Here is an 11,465-nt window from a genome sequence, read left to right as displayed (position 1 = left end):
TTACTTTTAACCTGTATATATTTTAATTCCTATATCAAGTAATTTACACGATGGGAAACAGGTGTGAAACAATCAGACAACAACAGGTAGAACATAGAAACATAGAACATAGATCGGCAACAGCTAGTACTCCGGTGACGAACGGCGAAGCCTGCCCGAGCAAGGAGGAAGGGCAGCCTCGGCAGAATCCGTGACAGTACCCCCCCCCCCCCCCCCCCCCCCCGACACCGGCCTCGGGGACGGCCAGGAGGACGCGGTGCGGGGCGAGTCGGATGACTGCGGTGGAAATCCCTCAACATGGAGGGATCGAGGATGTCCCTCCTTCCTAGGCACCCAGCACCGTTCCTCCGGACCGTACCCCTCCCACTCCACGAGATACTACAGGCCCCCCACCCGACGCCTCAAGTCCAGGATGGAATGGACCAAAAACGCCGGTGCCCCCTCGATGTCCAGTGGGGGCGGAGGAACCTCCTGTATCTCAGACTCCTGGAGTGGACCAGCTACCACCGACCTGAGGAGAGACACATGGAACAAGGGGTTAATACGATACTCAGGAGGAAGCTGGAACCTATAACATACCTCGTTCAATCTCCTCAGGACTTTGAATGGCCCCACAAACTGCCGACCCAGCTTCCGGCAGGGCAGGCGAAGGAGCAGATTTCGGGTCGAGAGCCAGACCCGGTCCCCTGGTGCATACACCGGGGCCTCACTGCAGTGGCGGTCGGCGCTCGCCTTTTGCCGCCCGATGGCCCGCTGCAGGCGTACATGGGCAGTGTTCCAGGTCTCCTGCGAGCTCCGAAACCATTCATCCACCGCAGGTGCCTCGATCTGGCTCTGATGCAAAGGTGCCAGAACCGACTGATAACCTAATACACACTGGAATGGAGTAAGGTTAGTGGAGGAGTGGCGGAGTGAGTTTTGGGCCATCTCTGCCCAGGGGAGGAAAACCAACCACTCCCCCCGCCAGTCCTGGCAATACAACCTCAGAAACCTACCCACCTCCTGGTTGACTCTCTCCACCTGCCCGTTACTCTCGGGGTGAAACCCTGAGGTCAGGCTGACCGAGACTCCCAGACGTTCCATGAACGCCCTCCAGACCCTTGAGGTGAACTGGGAACCCCGATCAGACACCATATCCTCAGGTATCCCATCGTGCCGGAAGACGTGTGTAAATAGGGCCTCAGCAGTCTGTAGGGCCGTAGGGAGACCGGGCAGAGGAATGAGGCAGCAGGACTTAGAAAACCGATCCACAACGACCAGGATCGTGGTGTTCCCTTGTGAGGGGGGAAGATCCGTCACGAAATCCACCGATAGGTGGGACCACGTCGTTGTGGAACGGGTAGGGGTTGCAATTTCCCTCTGGGCAGGTGTCTAGGAGCCTTACACTGGGCGCACACTGAGCAGGAGGAAACATAAACCCTCACGTCCTTAGCTAAGGTGGGCCACCAGTACTTCCCACTAAGACAATGCACTGTCCGACCGATGCCAGGATGACCAGAGGAGGGTGACGTGTGAGCCCAATAGATCAAACAATCGCGGACCTCCAGTGGGACGTACACACAACCCTCTGGACACTGGGGAGGAGTGGGTCCATTACGCAACACCCGCTCGATGTCCGTGTCAACCTCCCACACCACCGGTGCCACCAGACACGACGCCAGAAGTATAGGAGTGGGCTCCACGGAACTCTCCTCCGTGTCATACAGTCGGAACAGAGCATCTGCCTTAGCATTCTGGGAACCTGGTCTGTAAGAAAGGGTGAAAACAAAACGGGTGAGAAACATGGACCACCTTGCCTGGCGAGGGTTTAATCTCCTCGCCGCCCGGATGTACTCCAGATTACGGTGGTCAGTCAAAAACGAGAAAAGGGTGTTTAGCCCCATCAAGCCAATGTCTCCACGCTTTCAGGGCTTGGACCACAGCCAACAGCTCCCGGTCCCCCACATCATAGTTGCGCTCCGCTGGGCTGAGCTTCTTCGAAAAGAACGCACAGGGGCGGAATTTGGGTGGTGTGCCCGAGCGCTGAGAAAGTACAGCGCCTATCCCAGCCTCCAACGCGTCCACCTCAACTGTGAAAGCCAAGGAGGGATCCGGATGAGCCAGCACTGGAGCCGAGGTAAACAGGTCCTTCAGGTGACTAAACGCCCTGTACGCCTCAGCTGACCACCGCAGACACACCGGTCCCCCCTTCAGCAACGAGGTAATGGGAGCCGCTACCTGACCAAAGCCCCGGATAAACCTCCGATAGTAATTGGCAAACCCCAAAGCCCCCGCTGTACCTCCTTCACCGTGGTTGGAGTCGACCAATTACGCACGGCCGAAATGCGGTCACTCTCCATCCTCACCCCAGACGCGGACATGTGGTACCCTAGGAAGGAGATGGACTCCTGAAAGAACAGGCATTTCTCCGCCTTGGCATACAGGTCATGCTCCAACAGTCGTCCAAGCACCTTACGCATCAGGAACACATGCTCGGCCCGTGTAGCGGAGTATATGAGAATGTCATCAATATACACCACTACACCTTGTCCGTGCAGGTCCCTGAAAATCTAATCGACAAAGGATTGGAAGACTGATGGAGCATTCATCAACCCGTATGGCATGACGAGGTACTCATAGTGTCCTGAGGTGGTACTGAATGCCATTTTCCACTCATCTCCCTCCCGGATACGCACCAGGTTGTACGCGCTCCTGAGATCCAATTTCGTGAAGAAGCGCGCCCCGTGCAATGACTCCGTCATACAAGCTATCAGAGGTAGTGGATAGCTGTACTTAACGGTGATCTGATTAAGACCACGGTAATCAATGCACGGGCGTAACCCACCATCCTTCTTCCTCACGAAAAAGAAACTTGAGGAAACAGGTGGGGTGGAAGGCCGAATGTATCCATGTCTCAGAGATTCGGAGACATATGTTTCCATTGCCACCTTCTCCTCCTGTGACAGAGGATACACGTGACTCTGGGGAAGTGCAGCGCCTACCTGGAGATTTATCGCACAATCCCCCGGACGATGGGGTGGTAATTTTGTCGCCCTCTTTTTACTGAAGGCGAGAGCCAAATCGGCATACTCAGAGGGAATGTGCATGGTGGAGACCTGGTTATGACTCTCCACCATAGTAGCCCCTAAGGAAACCCCTACACACCTCCCTGACCACTGACTGGACCATCCTTTGAGAGCCTTCTGTTGCCATGAAATAGTGGGGTCATGAGTGGTTAACCAGGGAAGTCCCAACACCACAGGATACGCAGGAGAATCAATCAGATAGAGACTAATCCTCTCCTCATGACCCCCCTGCGTCCTCATTAAGAGTGGAGCGGTGACCTCCCTGATAAGGCCTGACCCTAACGGGCAACTATCTAATGCATGTACAGGGAAGGGCACATCAACACGTACTGTGGGAATCCCTAAACTAAGTGAATACTGACGATCAATAAAATTCTCAGCTGCGCCTGAATCTACTAGCGCCTTATGCTGGGAATGAGGAGAAAACTCTGGGAAAACAACCTCAGTACACATATGAGCAACAGGGAGCGCTGGGTGAGTCGGGTGCTTACTCACCTGAGACGGTCGACCAGTGCTCTGCCTACTGCCTCGACTCCCTGGGGACCCTCCCCAGCACCGACCAGCAGTGTGTCCTCTGCGGCCACAGTTGGTACAGGTGACGGCCCCTCTCCTGGTCTCACTAAGCGCAGCACCTCCGAGCTCCATGGGGGTAGGGTCGGAGGTGCTGGGGGATGGAATGGATGGCCCCCGATCAGGACGTCCGCGGGTTGCCAACAGGTTATCCAGCCTGATGGACATATCCACCAGTTGGTCCAGGTTGAGGTTGGTATCCCTGCAGGCCAGTTCCCGACAAACGTCCTTCCTTAGGCTACATCGATAGTGGTCGATCAGGGCCCTCTCATTCCATCCTGTGCTGGCTGCCAGAGTCCTGAACTCCAGCGCAAAATCCTGCGCGCTCCTCCTCTCCTGTCTTAGGTGGAACAGATGTTCGCCCGCCACTCTCCCTCCGGTGGATGATCGAATACCGCCCGAAAGCGGCGGGTGAAATCCTCGTAGCGGACACACTCGGCGTTGGCCCACTCGAGCGCCTTCCCCGACAGACAGGAGATGAGGCCGGACACACTCTCGTATCCCAAGGGCACCGGGTGAATGGTTGCCAGGTAGAGCTCTACCTGGAGAAGAAAACCCTGACACCCGGCTGGTGTACCGTCGTATGCCCTCGGGAGCGAGAGCCGAATCCCACTGGACCCAGGTGGCGAAGGGGTGGACAGTGGTGTGGGTGGTTGAGTGGTTGGAGGAGGTGTAGGAAAGCCACCTCTACTCACTCCATAGCGGTGCCGAGAGCCTGGATCATGCTCTCCTGTCGTTGGACACATTCCTCCATCGATCCGGACAGACTGGCTGTACCTGCTGACTCCATAGAGGTGCGTGTTTCTGTCACTAGTGTCAGTGTAACACGGTGGGTCGAAGTCAGGCGCAGGACACAGAACTCAATGAAAACGTACTTTACTAGCAAGTAAAGAAATAAATACAAATACCTCCACACAGGGAGGAGCAAACCCGCTCACCAAACAACACACGAAACGAAATAACAAACACGCACAAAACACAATGGGAGCCACCGGGTTAAAAATGGAAGGAGTAATTACACGATGGGAAACAGGTGTGAAACAATCAGACAACAACAGGTAGAACATAGAAACATAGAACATAGATCGGCAACAGCTAGTACTCCGGTGATGACGAACGCCGAAGCCTGCCCGAGCAAGGAGGAAGGGCAGCCTCGGCAGAATACGTGACACATACAGAAAGACTCATGTGAAGGTGAAATTACAGAAGAGGAACCTCTGGATGCAATTAAAGACTTTAAGTCCGGGAAAACTCCAGGATTGGATGGCATACCAGTTGAGGTATACCAAACCTTTTTTGATATACTCAGAGGACCGTTATTAGCATGTTTTAACCACTACTATATAAATGGCAGATTATCAGACACTCAAGAAGAAGGTATGATTTCATTATTACTGAAACAGGATAGAAGTGGGAAATATAAAGATCCAGTCCATTTAATAAATTGGAGGCCCCTTACATTTCATTGTTGTGATGCAAAAATTCTAGCAAAATGTATAGGGCATTGAATTAAAAAGGTATTGTCGGACATTATTCATTCTAATCAGACAGGTTTTTTTTACATGGACGATACATTGGAGATAATATAAGGCAAGTACTGGAAACAGTAGAACACTATGAAAAATCAGGGAAACCAGGCCTACTATTAATAGCAGACTTTGAAAAGGCATTTGATAAGGTACGACTGGAGCTTATATATAAATGCCTGGAGCATTTCAATTTTGGAGAGTCTCTTATAAAATGGGTTAAAATCATGTATAGTACACCTAGGTGTAAAATAGTAAATAATTGCTATTTCCCCGAAAGTTTTAAACTGTCAAGAGGAGTGAAACAAGGTTGTCCGCTATCTGCATATCTATTTATTATGGCCATCGAAATGTTAGCTATTAAAATCAGATCCAACAATAATATCAAGGGATTAGAAATCCAGGGTTTAAAAACAAAGGTGTCATTGTACGCTGATGATTCATGTTTTCTTTTAAATCCACAACTTGAATCCCTCCACAGCCTCATAGAGGATCTAGATACATTTTCTAACCTCTCTGGATTACAACCAAATTATGATCAATGTACTATATTACGTATTGGATCACAAAAAAATACAATTTTTACATTACCATGTAGTTTACCAATAAAATGATCTGATGGTGATGTGGATATACTCGGAATACATATCCCAAATGAAATAAATTATCTCACTCCAATACATTTTAATAGAAAGTTAGCAAAAATAGATAAGATCTTGCTACCATGGAAAGGTAAATACCTGTCTATTTGTGGAAAAATCACCCTAATTAACTTTAGTATTATCCCAGTTTACCAATTTGCTTACAGTTTTTTTAATTATATAAGAAAAAAGTATTCCATTTTATTTGGAACAGCAAGCCAGACAAAATTAAACGGGCCTATTTATATAATGAATATGAATTCGGAGGACAGAAATGATTAAATATTAAAGCATTAGACCTATCACTAAAAGCTTCAGTCATACAAAAGTTATTCTTAAATCCAAACTGGTTCTCTAGCAAATTAGTAAGATTGTCTCCCCCATGTTCAAGAATGGCCTTTTTCCCTTTATTCAAATTACAACCTCTCACTTTCACTTTCAGTTATTTGAAAAGGAAATAATCTCCCAAATATCACAATTTCTTAAACAAGCCATAGAAAGTTGGTTGCAATTTCAATTTAATCCTCCAGAAACAACAGAACAAATAATGCAACAAATATCGTGGTTAAACTCAAATATACTAATTGATAAAAAACATTGTTTTTTGAAAAAATGTTTAAAAAAGGTATAATCTTCGTAAATTATATCATAGGTAGGACTGGTGGAGTTATGTCGCACATGCAGCTAACAAAAACATGGAAATGTCTGCTCTACCCAAAATTACAACCACATTGTCAAGGTTGAGTGTAGATGTGGTGTGGAATCAAGCGCAGGACACACAGAGGCTTCGTACTAACGTCTTTAGTGAAGACAAAAAGAACAAGCCAAACACGGCTAAATACAACCTGGCAGGCTGGCGAACTTTACGCACACCGGTAAAGTACAACCAAAAGGCACACACTGTGCGGAACTCTCTTCAAAAACAATACAGAGAGAATAAACGAACTAGCATCCCAAAAATGACACGAACAATTACACACAACACATGACAAAACCCAAGAGAACTTATAGGACGCATAATTAACACTAACAAGGAACAGGTGTAATAAAACAGACAAAACCAAACAAACATCGAAACATAGAACGGTGGCAGCTAGTACTCCGAGACGACGACCGCCGAAGCCTGCCCGAACAAGGAGAAGGAGCAGCCTCGGCCGAAACCGTGACACAAATAATTGCAGCCTTACCGCAAAAGTGGAAGAGGAAAGTGGAAGGAGGAGAAAGTAAGGAACTTGTCTGTCGGCCCTGCATTAAAGAACATAATTGTTTAAAGAAAATGGTGATAAATAAAAAAGCATACCAGTTTCATTTCAGGACCAAAGGATTGACAATCGTCCCATATAGATTGCAAAATAGTTGGGAAGAGATTTTTGACGTACCGATTCCATGGCATAGTGTTTATGAACTGATACGCAAAACAACGCCGGATTCATTTTTCAATTTCAATTATTATACCAAATTATTGCTACCAATAGAATGTTATTTATATGGGGGATACAATCTTCCCAGCTCTGCAGATTTTGCTGCGAAGAGACAGAATCATTAGATCATTTGTTTTGGTACTGTCCATTTGTAGCTTGTTTTTGGTCACAGGTCCAGGAATGGCTGAAGGATTGCAATATTTACCTGGAGCTAACCCTGCAGATAGCACTACTGGATGATCTGAAAAGTCATAGTCAATCAATCAATAATATAATAATACTTTTTGCCCCAAAAAATATTTTCAATTTACAATCTGTAGAAACAATGAGAATAGAAGAGTTCAGAACGTTTGTGAAACATCACAGTACAGTTGAAAAATATATGCCAAATAGAAATCCAATATGGATGGTGTTAAGAGATAGATGGGAGGTGTTGAATGGAGCGGAAGGATGGGACTAATAACAACTAACAACAACTAATAACAACAAGATAACTAATGTAAAGCATACTGTGTCCATAATAAGTACAGTGGGGAAAAAAATAATTTAGTCAGCCACCAATTGTGCAAGTTCTCCCACTTAAAAAGATGAGAGAGGCCTGTAATTTTCATCATAGGTACACGTCAACTATGACAGACAAATTGAGATTTTTTTTCTCCAGAAAATCACATTGTAGGATTTTCAATGAATTTATTTGCAAATTATGGTGGAAAATAAGGTATTTGGTCACCTACAAACAAGCAAGATTTCTGGCTCTCACAGACCTGTAACTTCTTCTTTAAGAGGCTCCGCTGTCCTCCACTCGTTACCTGTATTAATGGCACCTGTTTGAACTTGTTATCAGTATAAAAAACACCTGTCCACAACCTCAAACAGTCACACTCCAAACTCCACTATGGTCAAGACCAAAGAGCTGTCAAAGGACACCAGAAACAAAATTGTAGACCTGCACCAGGCTGGGATGACTGAATCTGCAATAGGTAAGCAGCTTGGTTTGAAGAAATCAACTGTGGGAGCAATTATTCGGAAATGGAAGACATACAAGACCACTGATAATCTCCCTCGATCTGGGGCTCCACGCAAGATCTCACCCCGTGGGGTCAAAATTAGCACAAGAACGGTGAGCAAAAATCCCAGAACCACACGGGGGGACCTAGTGAATGACCTGCAGAGAGCTGGGACCAAAGTAACAAAGCCTACCATCAGTAACACACTACGCCGCCAGGGACTCAAATCCTGCAGTGCCAGACGTGTCCCCCTGCTTAAGCCAGTACATGTCCAGGCCCGTCTGAAGTTTGCTAGAGTGCATTTGGATGATCCAGAAGAGGATTGGGAGAATGTCATATGGTCAGATGAAACCAAAATAGAACTTTTTGGTAAATCTCAACTCGTCGTGTTTGGAGGACAAAGAATGCTGAGTTGTATCCAAAGAACACCATACCTACTGTGAAGCATGGGGGTGGAAACATCATGCTTTGGGGCTGTTTTTCTGCAAAGGGACCAGGACGACTGATCCGTGTAAAGGAAAGAATGAATGGGGCCATGTATCGTGAGATTTTGAGTGAAAACCTCCTTCCATCAGCAAGGGCATTGAAGATGAAACGTGGCTGGGTCTTTCAGCATGACAATGATCCCAAACACACCGCCCGGGCAACGAAGGAGTGGCTTCGTAAGAAGCATTTCAAGGTCCTGGAGTGGCCTAGCCAGTCTCCAGATCTCAACCCCATAGAAAATCTTTGGAGGGAGTTGAAAGTCCGTGTTGCCCAGCGACAGCCCCAAAACATCACTGCTCTAGAGGAGATCTGCATGGAGGAATGGGCCAAAATACCAGCAACAGTGTGTGAAAACCTTGTGAAGACTTACAGAAAACGTTTGACCTGTGTCATTGCCAACAAAGGGTATATAACAAAGTATTGAGAAACTTTTGTTATTGACCTAATACTTATTTTCCACCATAATTTGCAAATAAATTCATTAAAAATCCTACAATGTGATTTTCAGGATTTTTTTTCCTCATTTTGTCTGTCATAGTTGACGTGTACCTATGATGAAAATTACAGGCCTCTCTCATCTTTTTAAGTGGGAGAACTTGCACAATTGGTGGCTGACTAAATACTTTTTTTCCCCACTGTATATAGGTTGTAGGTTGAGAGCTTTTGTGAAAGAGCACAGTTAGAAAGATATGTCATATAGAAGACAACCGGATGGACATCATGAAAATGATCGGAGAGGTTGAGAGTAGAGGAAGTTCAGGAGAAAAAACAAACAAAATATAATTATTCTAAAATTGCCTGTGTCCATAAAATGTATATAGTATGTATAAGCTGGAAGTAGAGGCCTAAGCGTTGTTGTTCACTAGTTTACTCCAATTAGGGAAGGGGTGGTGGGGTTGGAAAGTAATAAAGGGAAATATATTTTTTAAAAAGGATATGTATGTATATGTATGTATGTATGTATGTATGTATGTATGTACATGTATTTATGTGTACGTATATGCATTTATATGTATGTGTGTGTATATATATATATATATATATATATATATATATATATATATATATATATATATATATATATATATATGCAAGATCAAAAACATATGGGGGATTGGAAGTGTTGCAGACAATTACATTGATGGAAGTTACAATCTATCTGCAGTATTAAAGCTGAGATATAATGTCACGCCCTGGCTCTGGGGACTCTTGTATGTTGAGCCAGGGTGTTAGTTTCTTTGTGTAGTGTCTATGTTTCGTTTCCTATGTTCTGTTCTAGGTTATGTGTTTCTATGTTGGCCGGGGTGGTTCTCAATCAGAGGCAACGAGAATCAGCTGTTGCTTGTTGTCTCTGATTGGGAACCATACTTAGGCAGCCTTTTGTGCACTTGTGATTCGTGGGATCTTGTTCCGTGTAGGTTTGTGTATGACCGAGGACTTCACGGTTCGTTTTGTTGTTTTGTATCGTGTTGCTAAGTACACTATTAAAGAGATGTACGCAAATCACGCTGCGGCTTGGTCCACTCATTATGACGATCGTGACATATAAAGAGAAGAAAGAAGAAGGAGAGTGATGGAGTGCTGCATCAGATGACCTGGCCTCCACAATCCCCTGACCTCAACCCAACTGAGATGGTTTGGGATGAGTCAGACGGCAGAGTGAAGGAAAAACAGTGTGGGAACTCCTTCAAGACTTTTGGAAAAGTATTCCAGGTGAAGCTGGTTGAGAGAATGCCAAGAGTGTGCAAAGCTGTCATCAAGGCAAAGGGTGGCTATTTGAAAAATCTTAAATATAAAATATATTTTGATTTGTTGAACACTTTTTTGGTTACTACATGATTCCATATGTGTTATTTCATAGTTTTGATGTCTTCACTATTATTCTACAATGTAGAAAACAGTAAAAATAAACTATTGTCAAACAGTCACACCCTCCTTCTTTCTCTCTGTCTACAGAAAGTGTCTCTGGCCAGGCACCAGTAAAATCTGCTTGTCACGCCCTGGCTCTGGGAACTCTTATGTGTTGAGCCAGGGTGTGGAGTTTCTATGTGTTATTTTCTATGTTGTGTTCTGGTTCGTGTTTTCTATGTTGGCCGGGGTGGTTCCCAATCAGAGGCAGCTGATTCTCGTTGTCTCTGATTGGGAACCATTCTTGGGCAGCCTTTTGGCACTGGTTTATTGTGGGATCTTGTTCCGGAAGGTTTGTGTATTTAACCTAGGACTTCACGTATCGTTTATTGTTTTGGTTCGTTGTGTGTACACTAATAAAAGTATGTACGCCTATCACGCTGCGCCTTGGTCCGCTTCATCATATTATGACGATCGCGACACTGCTCCTGCCTTGCAAATCTGTTGAGCATGAATGCCACTCCTTCGTTGTCATAGGGATAAGGAAAACAGTGGTGGAATGATTGGTGTAATTTGAATAATTCTTTCCACTGAAAGTAAAACACAGAGAACAGTAGCATCCAGACTATTTGTAGGCAACAATGTACTTTTAGTTTGTTATTCTCATCAGGAAATGCATTAATGTTTTGGATTGAGAAGTGATAGTGATCGTTCTACTCTAAAAAAACATCCACAGTTGGGACATTGCTGATTTTATTCCTGTAACCAAAAGGAATGTAGTTAAGTCATTGTGTGTAAAAGTCACCATCCTACAGCACCCTTCCCACACTGGTTGAATCAATGTTGTTTCCACATCATTTCAATTAAATTACGTTGAACCAACGTGGAATAGACGTTGAAT

This window comes from Coregonus lavaretus (genome assembly GCF_964263955.1).
Source record: "Coregonus lavaretus genome assembly, chromosome: 15".
Taxonomy (NCBI): domain Eukaryota; kingdom Metazoa; phylum Chordata; class Actinopteri; order Salmoniformes; family Salmonidae; genus Coregonus; species Coregonus lavaretus.
Note: the sequence above shows the minus strand (reverse complement) of the source record.